Source organism: Marmota flaviventris, chromosome 8 (assembly GCF_047511675.1).
Source record: "Marmota flaviventris isolate mMarFla1 chromosome 8, mMarFla1.hap1, whole genome shotgun sequence".
Lineage (NCBI taxonomy): Eukaryota > Metazoa > Chordata > Mammalia > Rodentia > Sciuridae > Marmota > Marmota flaviventris.
The window spans coordinates 131,377,793-131,394,122 of record NC_092505.1 but is presented as its reverse complement, the minus strand read 5'-3'; the positions used below and the strand labels follow the sequence as shown (position 1 = coordinate 131,394,122).

Here is a 16,330-nt window from a genome sequence, read left to right as displayed (position 1 = left end):
CCCGAGGTACCCAGATACTGGAACCAAGAGGCAGAAGCAATTATCTATCGTTTTAGACGCTCTTCATCCCCACTCGCAAACACAATTTATGAAGCACTTTCCCATGTTATCTTATATATTTGCCCACTCCCACCACTAACTCCCAGATGTCTGCCTTGTTCTTATTTCTGGAATGAGGAAACTATCTCAGAGACGTGACCTGCCCCTGACATATAACAGAAACTGGTTTTGAGATCCTTTGGATCCTGAGACCAAGGCTCCCTTTGTGGTACTCACTTTGTGGTACTTTGTGGTACATGGTCAACCACGGAGCCGCTACCTGAGAATTTTGAAGGCTAGAATTGTAGATGCCCAAGATGTTGGAGGATGGGAAGGGAGAAAGGCTTGACCTTTTGACCTTGCAGGCAGCCTCGCTCTTTTCACCGGAAAGAAGCAGGAATGGATTGAAGAGAAGTTGAATTGCAATGCAGGCCAATCCTAACCGCCTGAACTGACCCCACAGGGAGCTCTGGAACCAAAAGGGCATTTTGGAGTTGCTCCAGGGTGGGCCTAAATGGCTGGGCCAGTATTCCCTGCCTCCATTAGCTGCTGGATGTGGGAACCCAGGGCAGGGTATACTGGTGGACGAGGCAGCTCTGCAGCCGTGGAAGACTTGAATGGGGCCCAGATGCAGGGTCTCTGTCAAGAGCTCTCCTAGCAGCTAGGGCAACAAACAGGTCCTGCTTGAAGGTGGGTCTGGGTGGCACACACTGCGTCCATGACAGTCCATCCATGTCCTTTTGCATGCTGTTTTCAAGTCTCCTCAGCTTCCAAAACCCAATAGGACATACTCAAAAAGTTTGTGTGGCATTCAAGGCCTCAGAGATCTGTTTTTGTCCCAGCAGCTCAAGAGGCTGGGGCAGGAGGATTGTGAGTTCAAAGCCAGCATCACCAATTTAGTGAGACCCTTTCTCTAAATAAAATATAAAAAAGGGCTGGGGATGTGGCTCAGTGGTAAAGCACTCCTGGATACCACAAACAAACAAACAAAAAACCCAATCTGGTCTTTGTATTCATCTCTAGCCTTACCAATGGTGACAATTGCTCTGTTCCTCTAACTGAGCAGTACCAAATAAATCATTCATAGTCTTCTGGAAATGCCATATTCCATCCATCTGTGCTGTTGACACACCTGTGGGAAATATCTTTATTTCATTTATTTAAATACACTTAATAGGTACCTGCTATATTGGTCCACAATCTGTGTCAAAACCCAGCTCTGTTCTCATTGTCTCATTGTCTCTGTGAAAGTGACCCCAAGCCTCCTACAGACTGCTTTGTACACTCCTCTCTTTTGCTCTTTCCCTACCATTCACACCATGTCCCCATTGGTCTCAACATTAGACTGTGAGTCTTTTCACCTGAGAATCCCCCTGCCCAGTACCTGTCCTTTTAGTTCTGATTTGCTTCTCTTCCAGTCCTATAGTTTGGGTTTCGAATGCCTCCAAAGGCCCGTGTGTTAAAGGCTTGGTCACCAACCTGTGGCACTATTGGGAGGTGGCTGAACATTTAGGAGGTGGGGCCTACTGGAAGGAAGTTGGTCCCTGGGGGTGTGTCCTTGGAGGGAATACTGCCTCCCAGCTACTGAGAGGTGAGCAGCTTCCTCAGCATGAGCTCCCAAAGCAACAGCCGACCGACCATGGATGGAAACGTCAAAAACCAAGAACCAAAATAAAACTTTCCTCCTTATAAATGGATTTATCTCAGGTATTTTGCCAGTGTTCAAAGACTGTTAGATGTGTCCTCAACTATCTTTGATATTTTCTTTCCTTCCCCATCTCTTGCTCTATCCAAACTCTTTGTTTTATAGATTATGGATTTTTATTATTATTCTGCATTTATTTCAGACATCAAGGCATCTATTTCCCATCAGGGAAATAGATCAGCCATCCCAGGGTCACTTCAAGGCATCTATTTCCCATCAGCCAAGTGGAAAGAGTTTTATGTGTTTGAAAAGTCTCCTTCAGATCTGTTATCACCTTGCATTGCTTTGGGGATATTAATTTTTTATGATGAAGGTATTAAGACCCAGAAAGGTCAAGTGACATTGAGTCTCATGCAGTGAATCAGTCGGTAGTCTAAAATTTGAAGTAAAATGTGTTTTGAGCAGATTTGGCATCTGTTTGTGCCAAATTGGCCTGAATTGCAATGCAGGCCAATTCTAATTGCTTGTTTGGTTTACTCTGCAAAGTTTAAGGGTTTTATTCATTATGTGAACTGACCACTTTGCACTTTTGAACATGTAGTAGATTTCATTGATCCTAGGAAATTGGAGGCTTAGGGCTGCTAGGCTCAGAACTTGGTTCCTAGCTATGTATCAAAGTGTAGAAATAAATCTGAGGATTTTTCTTGCACTCCCTTGAGTGGAGGTCTTGCTGACTAGGTACTATTCAGGATTTTTTTCTTATTTGCTTAATTTTTTGCCATTTTGGGATCTCTTGTGGTAGATCATTCCTTTTCATTTTTTAATGACCTCAAAGGTATACTTTTTTTTTTTTTAAACTCAGGGGCACGCAACCACTGAGCCACATCCCCAGCCCTATTTTGGATTTGATTTAGAGACAGGGTCTCACTGAGCTGTTAGTGCCACTCTTTCTGAAGCTGGCTTTGAACTCATGATCCTCCTGCCTCAGCCTCCAGAGCTTCTGGGATTACAGGCATGCGCCACTGTGCTCAGCTACAAAGGTATACTTTTAATCCTGCTGTGGATCCGCTATTTGGGTTATGATATTATGGTACATTCTAAGACTGGGGCACCTCCTTCAGCATTAGTTCCCTCCCTGGGACTTCACATAAGATACTCCATTTTTTCTGGCTTTTGTTTTTTTTCTGGTGTAGGTGCCTGGAGATGAGAGAAATCTTTCTTGCCCATTTATATTCTAAGTTCTGCATGCAAATAAAATAGTTCTTTCTGTAGCCCATCTTTCAGGAAGATAAAAGTAGCAAGTCCAGCTGAGGACAAAAGAACCATCCAGCTGAACTCAATCCCAAATTATAAACCCCCAGAACAATGTGGTAAATAAATGGCTATTTAAAACACTAAGTTTGGGGCTGATTATTGTTTGGCATGAATTTTGGCTAATACAACTCATGTGTCCACAGTCAGCTATCAGTCTGTTGGCCACTTGGCCAGCCCAGGGTCACTTCCCAGTGATAAATAAATAAAAAGTATATATTTATCTGTACCTTGGAAAGAAAGAAGTCATACAGTTTGTATTTGTAGATTATATGAATGTCTATCTGGAGAAGTAAAAAACCCTAGGAGAACAGCAATGTGACAGGTAGAACATGTTCCATCAGCCCTGAGCCTGCAGTGATCATGCAACAGCTGGCTGTAATGGACAGCAAATTAGGGGGCTGTCACTCAACATTACCAAACCTGTCCCCAGTGATGCAAATAGAGGGCAATAGGAATCCCAAATATGGCTGTGAAAATTAGAAAACATTTTGGTGTTTTCTAGTAAAATTGAAAATTTAAATATCCTGAACCAGCAATTCCACTCCCAAGCACATACCCTAAATAAACTCGATTGATCGCGAAGGCACACATACATTCCTGTGCAGTGTTCACAGTGGCAATTAAAAAAAAATTCTTAGGTTGTCAACAAGACAGATGTCCATTAAGAATGAAAGGAGCAAATACACTGTGTGTATTAAAACAAGGTGTACAGTAGCAAGCATGAATGAATGAAACTGAATTAAGAATCAGCTGCACAGCTGAAGCTTTTTTTTTTTTTTTTTAGTGGTACTAGGAATTAATCTCAGGGGTACTTTACCACTAAGCTACATTTGCAGCCCCTTCTATTTTTTATTTTGAGACAGAGTCTCACTAAGTTGCAGAGGCTGGCCTTGAATTTGTGAACCTCTTGCCTCAGCCTCCTGAGTAGCTGGGATGATAGGCATGCACCACCATTCCTTGTTACGTGACTGAATCTTAAAAGATATATTTTTAAGAGAAAGAGAAAGGCACAGAAGGATATATAAGTATATATTGAGTGTCTTGCAGCAACAAAGGTTTCTTAGCCCTTTCTCATCAGCTCAGGGCTGATGGAGCAGGCTCTATAGTAACATTGCTGTTTTCCTAATTTTTTTTTTTTTACTTCTCTAGGTATATATTTATATCATCTACAAATACAGATTATATTACTTCTTCCTTTCCAATTCCTCTGCTTCTAAATGGTTATCTAAGCTTCAAAACCAGGCAAAATTAAATTATATTGTTATCCATTATGTGAGATAAAACTAGACAAAATAACCCCAAAGATGTGATTAACATGGAAGTCAGGATGGCCTTATGGTGGAGGCTGTGATGTTCCTTCTGGAATGAAGAAGTTGTTCTTTGGGTGTTGTGAATGCTGTTGGAAGGTGACCTTCAGAGATTAGCCCTCAGTGGGGATTGCCTCAGCTGAAAAGAAATTCACATCCTTCCAGGGGCAGATGTACCCAGATCAATACTGAGTTAAATATGCCCAACCCCACAACTTGGGGTAACTCTGCAGGGCGTCTAGTTCCAGAGCCGCCTCTGGGGTTGGTGGAGACCTTCACTGGCAGCACAATTCAATTCTCTCTGCCTAATTCTCCTTTCTTTCCTCCTAGTCCACAAATATTGACCTTCAGGCAATATTTTATAAATGTTCTACATATTAACTTCTGTATCAGGGATTGCTTCCTGGGGACTCCAGTCTGTAATCCTTTTGTAGAAGGAAATTTCTAGATCTAGAAAGGGGAACAAGGATGTTGATATTGCTTTATTCTTCTACCAGAGTCGTATATTCATAGGTACTCACTTTGTACGTACACATTAAAATATGTATTTATGTTTTATGCATCATGGTAATCCAGAAATTCCTCAGAAACACAAATCCAGGTCAAACGAGCTGATATCATCTTCATCTGATGCTTGATTTAGGAAAATTCTTTGTTGGCTAAGTGAATCTCATTCTTTGGAAGTGTCAGGGGGCTGACTCTTCATTACACATCCGAGTGGACACACTCTAAAAGCATACTATTTTCATTCATGACAACATAGTATTTGTATCACAATTGCTTCTCTTAGGAAAAGAACATCCCAGATTGGTTCCAAGTCTTCACTTCTTAATCAGTTTCCTCTGGGAAAACTAAAGAGTGATGTCAGAATATTTGGTCACATTTTAATCTCAGGATCCTGTGGAAATAGCTTGGAGAATAGCTCTTGGAAAGAGGCTTAGAGACAAACTTATAAGGGTAGCTAGCAGAAGTAATATGTATTTATTCTTTAGATAAACATGTTATATCTATCTATCTATCTATCTATCTATCTATCTATCTATCTATCTCCCAGTGGCTTGGGATGAATCTATCAGTGAAGAATAAAGAAAAAATTTCCTTGCCCTGTGGAATATACATAGGAACACCAGGGAGGGGGATCCCAGAAATGGGACATAGTAAATTATCTAGTAAATTAGCAGGTAAAAGAGCTACAGAATAAAAGGAAAGTGCAGCCGGGTAAGAGTAACTAGGGGAAGGGGAAGTGCTGCAGGATTGAAAAGGTGGCCAGGGCATGCCAATGCTGGGGGAATTTTTTGAAAAAATTTTTAAAGGAGGTAAGGGAGATGGCTATGCAGATATGTAGGACAAAGTCGTTCCAGATAGAGGTGACAGCTGGCACGAAGGCCTTAAGGTGGAAACATACCTGCTGCCAATATGTAAGAAGTGGTGTGAACAAGGAGGTGGGTAGAAGAAATGAGGTCAGAGAGAGAGGATGGGTTCCCACTGTGTATGGTTTCTTAAGGAACTTTGTTTATCTATTGCCATGTAATAAATTATTCCACATCTAACATCTTAAGTCATGGAATCATTTATTTTGTTCACTAATCTGCAATTTGGGCAGGGCTAGGTGAAGACTCTGCACTCAGCATGGCTGGTGTGGTGTGAAGGCCAGGGCCAGCGTGGTCTCTATGACTCCCTCATGTGCTGGAGGTTGATGTGCTGGAGGTTGATGTTGGCTGAAACCTTAACAGAGTCCAGGGCTAGATCATCTTCCTGTGCACTTTGCCCACGGTCTGGGCTTCCTCGAGCAAGCTGAGGGAGGTTAGACCTCATTTTGTTGTGGGAGGAGAGTCTAGAAATTTGCAGATATCTTTTTTAAACCGCCATCATTTATAAAGTAATTTGGTTTTTACTCTGAAGGAATTAGTGATCTCTTGCAGGATTTTTATGGTGGCGTGAAATGATTTGATCTATGTTTTAAAAATATTACTCTGCTTCTGTGTTGTGAATAGAATGTAGCTTTGCAAGGGTTGGAGCATGGAGATAAATTAAAAGGTAAGGTGGTAGCTGTGGCGGTCAGGCGGAGGGTGAGAGTGATCAGATTCTAAAGGTACTGATTTACTGAGAGATTGGATATGGGGGTTAAACAAAAAGAAGCCAAGGGCGGCTCCAAGCATTTTCATATAATCAGCTGTGAGTGAAGCAAGTCTAGGGGTTTGTTGAAGAAACATTGAGTTTGAGGCATCTATGGAACATGCAACTGGAGATGTCAGGTAAGCCGTTGGATATATAAGTCTGGAATTTAGTGGAAGAGTACATATTTTAAGTCATTAAAATAATACGAAGAGTACATATTTTAAGTCATTAAAATAATACAAATACACGGTGTATTTGTATCATTTTAATGACTTAAAATATGTGGTTTTCCACTAAATTCCAGACTCACATGGCATTTGCCGGTAAATGGGTGGAGTTAGAGAAAATAATGCTAAGTGAAGTTAGCCAATCCCAAAAAACCAAATGCTGATAAGGAGGTTGATTCATAGTGGAATAGGGAGCAGAAGCATGGGAGGAATAGACGAACTCTAGATAGCACAGAGGGGTTGGAGAGGAAGGGAGGGGAGGCATGGGGTTGTTAATGATGGTGGAATGTGATGATCATTATTATCCAAAGTACCTGTATGAAGACACGAATTGGTGTGAATATACTGTGTATACAACCAGAGATACGAAAAATTGTGCTCTATATGTGTAATAAGAATTGTAATACATTCTGCTATCATATATAAATTTAAAAAATGATACAAATACAGTTTAAAGCTGTGAGGTTGGATAAGATTCCCAAGTAACTGAATGTAAAGAGAAAAGAGGAAATTATTGTTCTTTGAGTATGAGTAAGATGATTTGTCTAATTAGATTTTTTTTTTTGGAGGGGGGATATTTTGGTTTCTTTTTCTGTAAACTGCCCATTTGTATCCTTTACATCAAATTTTTTTTTCTGAGTTGATATTTTTCTTACTGATTTTGGGATCTCTTTGCAAATAAAGAAAACTATTTGTCATGTGTAGCATATTTTTTCACAATTTATCACTAGTCTTTAGACTGGCTTAACCTGTATGTGTTATAATTCATGATATATAGAACATATATACTACTATTACTTTATATATGTGTGTATGTATATATATATGTACATATTTTAAATTTATCAAATCTCTATATCAATCATTTGTGGCTTCTGAGTTTTGTCTTTTCCCCTGTCTTAAAAAAATGAAAATCACACAAATAAAATTGCAACCATCCCTTCCTTTAACCACAAGAGCTGCCTTTAATTCACACCCTCTTCCAGGAATTCACAGTTGGCTGGGGAAGGAGCATCTTCCAGCGAAGAGGAGAGCTGGCGGACAGTTTCTATCCCTTGGGTTTTTCCTTCCTTTCTGGCTGCCTCACATACTCATTGCCACCACCACATTTTTTGTTGGGATTTCAACCATTCCAACACGCACTCCCCATTATGAAGTCTGGAGATCTGAAAGCTCATCATTTTTTCAGACTCCACTCTTGCTAGCGAGGCCCTGTGACTGAGTTTAGGACAAATGGAAAGTAAGTGGGAACCTGTGGGTGTTGTATTTTTGCTTCCTCCTTCTCTTCTCCTAGAATGTGTACATGAGGCTGGAGATGTAGAAGCCTTACCGAGAATGGCAGAAACATGGAAAGACGCTAGATTCTTGATGGTGTAGGCCTTAAACCTATTACCTTGGACCAAGCCTGGCATAGACAGAGTGTCTTCTAAGACACATTCCTTGTTAGACTGATCCATTATTTATCAAGTTTTCTGGAACCTGAAACCAAACAGGACCCTATTGGACTCTTGGGGTTCAAAATCCCTTCTTTACATATCTACTTCAAGTGTAGAAAAATCTTCTATGCTATTTGCTAGTCAAGATTCTTTTGGATGGAAGTGACAGAAGTGAAGCTCAAAATAGTTAAGGCAATAAGGAACCATTGGTTCAACCGTCCCTTTTAAGAAATGGGTACAGTGGGCTTCTGGACCCAGAGGTGCAAGTACTGACTAAGTCCCATATTTCTATCTTCAATTCAGTTCATCTTGGTGGGTCAGTTTCAATTTTTTTTTTGGACAAAATTTCTCTCTAAAAATCATGAGCAACCTTCCTGACAGTTCTTTGATCTCATCTTTCTAACTAAACCACCAGAAACAGAGGTCAGAAACAGGGAAACAGATTCTCAAGTCCCCTTCATCTGGTAGGTGTCATCCAAAATCTACCACTAAGAAACCTCTTCTTTGACACTGACTCTGCACAGTCAAAATTCAAGTCTCCCCTGCAAGCCACCTTGGGAGTCCCTACTCAGTGTTGGTTTCCTGTCTGAAAGACGTCTACTCTGGTGGACATAAGTAAGATGGCAGTTTTTATCTTGCAACGTTAGGAGCACGTCTTGATGAAATACAAGCATGTCCTATACCCGTAAGGACATTTCTAGCTCGAGGCATAGGATGTCATTTTTTCATGAACGCTGACCCCACCATCCCTGCTCCAAGTTATGTAAGAATGTACTTTTCTAAGGAAAATCATGAAATAAAAATCACTTGATGTGAATTAACCAGTACTTGAGGGAATTGGCTAGAGTTACGTGAGTCATCATGTGGTTTTAGATTCACGTTGGATTCAGGATAGGGAAAGAATGATTGGAGTTCAAGATTTTTTTTTTTACCCATTTGCTGAATTTTGTTTTCATATTATCATTTCTTTTTTAAAGTAATTTTGGAATGACAGTAAAGTTGAGAGGGAAATATGGAGATTTCTCACATTATATCCCATACATATATAGCCTCCATCATTATTAATATCTCCTACCAAGTGATGCATTTGTTACAATTGATGAAGCTAAAATAGTGCACAATAATCTCTCCAAATGCATACTTTACATTAGGTTCATTCTTGGTGTTGTACTTCCTATGTGTTTTTATAATACGCATCTATCATCTTATTATCATAAGAAGTATTATTATTCCTGCCCTAACATCGTCTCTTCTTTGCCTACTCACCCTTCTCCTAACAACCACAGTTTCACCTTTTATGGAATGTCATATAGTTGGAATCATGATATTTAGCTGTTATTATTTGGATATAGTTTGAGTGTGCTCCCCCAAAATCCACGTGCTGGAAGCTTGACTTCTCAGAGTGATGGTGTTGGCGGGTGATAGGCCCATTAAGGGGTGGAACCTAGTTTAAGAAATGCCACCCTCAAAGGGTTTACTGAAATCTCTCAGGATCCCTCTCCACAGGAGTAAGTTGTTAAAAAAAAAAAAAAAAAAAGAGCAAGACTAGCTTCAGAGTCCCACTGGGGTTATGCTTCCCCACATAATCTGTTCTACACATGTGCCTGCCATTGTGATGTCATCTGTCACGAGGCCTTCACCAGAGACTGAATAGATGGGGCCTCCCAATCTCAGGATTTCAACCTTCACAGCTGTGACATAAATAAGCCTCAGGATTTTTTTTTAATAGCAGCAGAAAGTGGACTAAGTCCTTTAGATTGGCTTCTTTCACTGTGTAATATGCATTTCACATTCCTTCACGTCTTGTCATAACTTGATAGTTCATTTCTTTTGAGCACGTAATATTCCATTGTCTGTTTGTACCACGGTTTATTTATTCACCTACTGAAGAATATCTTCATTATTTCTAACTTTTCAATTATAAATAAAGCTGCATAAAATATCTATATACAACGGGTGTGGTGATGCATGCCTATAATAGCAGCAGTTTTGGAGGCTGAGGCAGGAGGATCACGAGTTCAAAGCCAGCCTCAGCAACTTAGCGAGGCACTAAGGAACTTAGCGAGACCCTGTCTCAAAAAATAAAAAGGGCTGGGGATGTGGATGTGGCTCAGTGGTAAAGCATCCCTGGGTTCAATCCACAGTACCAAAAAAAAAAAAAAAAAAAAAAGATCTATTCACAGGTTTTTATGTAGACATAAGTTTTAAACTTATTTGGGTACATATCAAGGAGCACAATTGGTCACCAGATTATTTTTAATCTGTGTGGATGGAAAGTGGGTTTTTTATAGACAATAAATAGCTGAGACTTTTTATTGGTGGATATTAATGATACAGATTATTGGGTTTCATTGTGGCATATTTGTACATGCCTATTACATAACTTGATCAAATTCACTCCCCAGACCTCCCCTTATTATCCCCTTCCTCCTTTTCTAATCACCTTACTCTACCCTAATGGTCTCCCTTCTACTTTCAAGATGCCTCCCCCACCCCCCACCGCCACCCCATAACTTCCACATATGAGAGAAAACATACAATACTTGTGTAAGTCTGACTTATTTTGTTTACCATGATCTCTAGTTCCATCAATATTTCTTCAAATGATACAGTTTTGTTCTTCTTTATGAATGAAATAAAACTCCATTTTGTATATATATACCACATTTTCTTTATCCATTCTTCTGTTGTTGGACACATAAGCTGGTTCCATAAGTTGGCTATGATTGTTGATTGTGCTATGATAAACATGGTTATTCATGTATCTCTAAAGTATGCTGACTTTGATTCTTTTGGATAAATGCTTAGGAGTGGTATAACTGAATAACATGGTATTATTGTTATTATTATTATTATTCTTATTTTAGTTTGAGGAAACTCCTTACTGATTTTCACAGGGGCTAATAGCAGTTCACATTTCCACCAACAGTGTATAAGAGTTTCTTTTTCCCGAAATCCTTGCCAAGCATTTATTATTTTTATTTCTGATGATTGCCATTCTGATAGGTGATGGGATTTCAATGTAGTTTTGATTTGTATTTTCATGGCTAAAGATGTTGAGCAGTTTTTCATTTATAATTGTCAGTCATTTGTATTTCTTTTGAGAAACATCTGTTCAGTTCATTTGCTTATTTATTGAATGAATTATTTGTTTGGGATTGAGTTTTTGGAGATCTTTTTATAGTCTGGATATCAATCATCTGTTGGAAGAGTAGCTGCAAAGATTTTTCTCCCATGTCATAGGCTTTCTTCACCCTGTTAATTGTTTCCTTTTCTATGTGGAAGATTTTTAATTTGACGCCATCCCATTTATTGATTCCTGCTATTATTTCCTGAGCTGTAGAAGTCCTATTCAGAAAGTCATTCTCTGTGCCCATATGTTGGAGTGTTTCCCCTATGTTTTTTCTAAGTTTCTGGTGTTATATCTAGGTCTTTGGTCCACTTAGATTTGATTTTTGTTTAGGGTAAAGATAGGGATCTAGTTTCATTCCTTTACGTGTGGATCCCTATCTCTTAGCACCAATTGTTAAAAAGACTGTCTTTTCTCCAGTGAGTGTATTTGGCACCTTTGTCAAGAATCAGAAGACTACATGGTCTATTCCATTTGTCTTCATGACTGTTTTTATGCCAATACCATGCTGTTTTTTTTTTTTTACTACAGCTTTGTAGTATGGTTTGAGATTCGGTATTGTGATGTCTCTAAGCTTATTCTTATTGATCAGAATTGCTTTGGCTATTTTGGGTCTTTTATTCTTCCATATAAATTTTTTAAAAATATATTTTTTTCAGTTGTAGATGGACACAATATCTTCATTTTATTTATTTATTTGTTTATGTGGTGCTGAGGATCAAACCCAGTGCCTCATGCATTCGAGGCAAGTGCTCAAGCACTGAGCTCTTCCATATGAATTTTAGGGCTGTTTTTTCTTGTTCTGTGAAGAATGTCATTGGTATTTTTATGTGACTGCATTGCAACTGCAGATCACTTTTGGAAATATAGCCATTTTAACACTATAAATTCTACTGATCTAAGAATATGACTTGTCCTTCCATCTTCTAGTGTCTTCTTTAAATTCTTTCTTAATGCTCCATGATTTTTATTGTAGAGGTCTTTAATTTTCTTGGTTAAATTTACCCCCAAATATTATTTTTTATTTAATTTTTATTTGTTCTCATTAGTTATACATGATAGCAGAATGCATTTTGATTCATTGTGCACAAATAGAGCACAACTTTTCATTTCTCTGGTTGTACATGATGTAGAGTTGCCCCATATGTGCAGTCATACATGTACCTAGGGTAATGATGTCCATCCCATTCCACCATCTTTCCTGCCCCCTTGTTCCCCCTCCCTTCCTCTCCCTCCCTTAACCCAATCAAAGTTCCTTCATTTTTTTCCGTGCCTCCTCCATTATGGATCAGCATCCACTTATCAGAGAGAACATTTGGTCTTTGGTTTTTTGGGATTGGCTTACTTCGCTTAGCACGATATTTTCCAGCTCCATCCATTTACCTGCAAATGCCATAATTTTTTTTCCCAATGCTGATCAATATTCGACTGTGTATATGTACCCTAGTTTCTTTATCCATTTATCTATTGAAGGACATCTAGGTTGGTTCCGCAGTTTAGCTATTGTAAATTGAGCTGCTGTGAACATTGAAGTGGTTGTATTACTGTAATATACTGTTCCCAGGTATTTTTTTTTTTTTTGAGGCTATTGTGAATAGAATTGTTTTCCTGATTTCTTTTACATTAGGTTCATTATTGGTGTATGGAAAAGCTATAGATTTTTGTATGTTGATTTTGTATCCTGCTACTTTGCTGAATTTGTTTATCGGCTCTAGAAGTCTTCTGGATGAGTTTATATATATATATATATATATAGTTTTAATAAAACCCTCATGCACAATTAAACTTGATTAAAAGCCTGGAGAATGCTAAAAGTAGTACAGGAGGCTGCAGAGCAGAGAGTACAGGTGTGCCCTTTCCTGCAGTTGGTAAATGCTGGGAAGTAACAGGCAGACGTGACTTCACTTGAGCATTGGAGAAGCAAAAAAGTTGCCTTGTCGTCCTAGGTTGGTGGCAGACTTGCTTTTGCTCCCAAATCTGGAAGTGTCCTTGGTGAGGTCGTAGAGCGGACTCTTTGGGATAGGGAGCTAGATGAAGGAGTCTTGAGAAGCTGGTGCTCAGGAGTAGTCACGGGCCCCAGTAAGCTCACTTTAATATCTGGTGTCTGTGGTATTGAAAAGGCATTTGAGTTTTCAATAACATGCAGGGGATCAATGTTCTCTTGCTCCACCATCATGAACTGACTCCAGTATTCCAGGGGCAGTGAAAGCAGGCGTTCTACCACCTTGGGTTGACGCTTGATGTCCTGTAACATTGTCACTGGGTCTGGATTGGGCACAGCATGAGCAACAATTGTAGGACCAAAGACTTTAGCCAGATTGGCAACATCCATTTTAGTGTTTGGACTCTCTGCAAGTGAATCATGAGGAAGGCTAATGTGTCCCTGTTGGCCTGGGGTAGTTCACCAACAGCCTGGTACATGGCAGCTATGCTGTTATCTTCATCTGTGATTTCTGCTGCTTCCATAAAGGCTTTGTTTAGCCTAAAAGTTAGAAGGGGTTCTTTGAGGTTTCGAAGGAAGTCTTTTAGAAGGCTACAGATGGCATGGATATCATCCACTTTGCTGAGAAGGGGTACGGTTTTCACTCTGAGGAATTTCTCTTTCAGCTCTTTTACTGTCCGATCACAGCCTGAGACCCTATGCAAGCCGGTCTCAGTTAGCCCTCTCAGCTCAATTTCATTTACACAGTGGACAACAATAGGGGGAATCATTGGAGAAGTTTGGGACACAAAATCAGCCAGCATTCCCTCTCTAATCTTGACAGGTGTTCCTATCAGAGTAGGAATGCAGGGAAGGGGACATTCTGGATGAGAAACCACACGACAATCTCGACACTTCAGAGACAGCTTGCCACATTTTATCCGTTTCCCACACGGAACACAGGATTCAGGTTTAATAACTGTCTCAGAGACAAAAGTCATGCAGGCACATCCCTCCGTTACTCTGTGGTGTGCCTGAACTCTCATTCTCCGTTCTTGGCTCCAGAGGCCTACTGCTCAGGGTGGAGTCACTGTTCCAAGGTTGTAAAGTACCTGTTTTCCTTCGGCTCCTTGTCAAATGTGGCACAGTTTCAATAGTGGACACAGCTTCAATGGGCCCACCATCATTGGATCAGTTACTGTAGTCTTTGCAACTATGGATTCATTTCCCTGGTCTACTGTGGAGCCAATGCAACGAGTTTTCTTTATAGGACCAGGGGGGTCCATCAACAAACTGTCGGCTATTGGAGCGCCTCTTTTCTCTCTTCTTCAATTTGAAATTCTTCACCAAAGAAGAATCCCAATCCAGTGATTCATCAGTCTTATCAAAGCTGATATCTGATTAAATGGAACCAGATTCATCAATGGTTGACAGCCTTTTGTTCCCAGCATTGCCACTGGATGGTTGGCCTCTGTTGAGAAAAGCCAAAGCTGGTTTTTGCTCCTCGCTTAGTTGAATGCTGCCAGATGTGTCACACATGAGCATCTCTCGAATCAGCTGAATCTGTCGTTCCAGTTTTTCACAGTCAGCCTCAGCTCGCTGTCTCTGTTTAATCACTACATCCACTTGATTTCGTGCACGCTTTAGCTGAACATCCAGAGCACTACACTCAGTCTCTGCTTTCATCAAAAGATCCTTGTATTTCCCCAGCTTATGGTCTGTTCTCTGCCATTTCTTCCGGAAATCCTCAAAGTCCTTTTGCCAACTGGATGAATTGAAGTTCATTTCCTTCACGGAGAATCTCCACCCGGCGCACAAGCTGCTCAAACAGATTCCGCAAATTCAGCATTGTGGTATCCATCTTTCTGCCACCCCAATGACTCCAGAGGCCAAGGCAGGAGGGCTGCAAGTTGGAGTCCAGCCTCAAGAATTTAGCAAGACATTGTCTCAAATGGATCGGACGCTCCCCCTCCTACCACAATCCAAAGCCAGACGCACCTAGTTTCAGTCCCCAAAACACACCTCTCTAGGTCAGCCCGGCCCCACCGGCGTTCCACTTCCCTCTCTGGAGGAGTTTTTTTTTTTTTTTTTTTGAGTCTTTTATGTATGTATAGGATCAGATCACCTGCAAATAGATAATTTGATGTCTTCTTTTCCTGTTTTTATTACTTCTATTTCCTTCTCTTGCCTAATTGTTCTGTCTAAAATTTTAAGTACTATATTGAATAGGAGTGGTGAGAGTGGACATATTTGTCTTGTTCCAATTTTTTTAGGAAATTCTCTAATTTTCTCCCCATTTAGTATGATATTGGCTTTGGGTTTGCCATAGATAGCCTTTATGATGTTGAGGTAGTTTCCTTCTATCTCTTGTTTCTTCAGTGTTTTTTTCTTTTTGGTAGTGAGAATTGAACCCAGGAGGTTTTATGCACTGAGCCATATCCCCAGCCCCTTTTTACATTTTATTTTGAGACAAGGTTTTGCTAAGTTGCTTAGGGCCTTGCTAAGTTGCTGAGGCTGGCTTTGAGCTCAGGATCCTCCTGCCTCAGCCTCATGAGCCTCTAGGATTACAGGTGTGTACCACCCTGATTGGATCTTCAGTGTTTTTAACATTAATGGATGATGAATTTTGCTGAAGGTTTTTTTTTTCTGTATCTATTGAGGTAATCATGTGAGTTTGTCTTTAATTTTATTTATGTGATGAATTATGATTATTGATTTACATATATTGAATACGCCATGCATCCCTAGAATGAAACCAACTAGATATGATATACAATATTCTTAATGTGTTTTTGAATGAGGATGGCTAATACTTTACCAAGGATTTTTGCATCTATGTTCATTAAGGATATTGGTCTATAGTTTTTATTTCCTGATGTGTCCTTATATGCTTTTGGTGTCAGGGTAATACTGGCTTCAAAGCATGAATTTGGAAATATTTAATTTCCATTTCATTGGATAATTTGAGGAGCTCTTCTTTAAAGATTTGTCTAATTCAGCCGTGGATCTGTCTGGGCTTGGGCTTTTCCTTATTGGGAGACTTTTTAGTATTTTTTTAATCTCATTGCTTAATATTGGTCTGTTTAGTATTTCTATACTTTCTTTGTTCAATTTTGGTAGGTCATATGTATCTAGAAATTTATTCACTTCATCTCAGTTTTCCAGTTTATTGGAATATAAGTCTTCAAAATAG

General features: G+C 39.7%; 1 pseudogene; it reads right to left on the bottom strand.

Moving 5' to 3' along the window:
- Positions 1–12,947: 12,947 nt before the first annotated feature.
- Positions 12,948–14,999, bottom strand: LOC114091485 (rac GTPase-activating protein 1 pseudogene; annotated as a pseudogene).
- Positions 15,000–16,330: the final 1,331 nt, after the last annotated feature.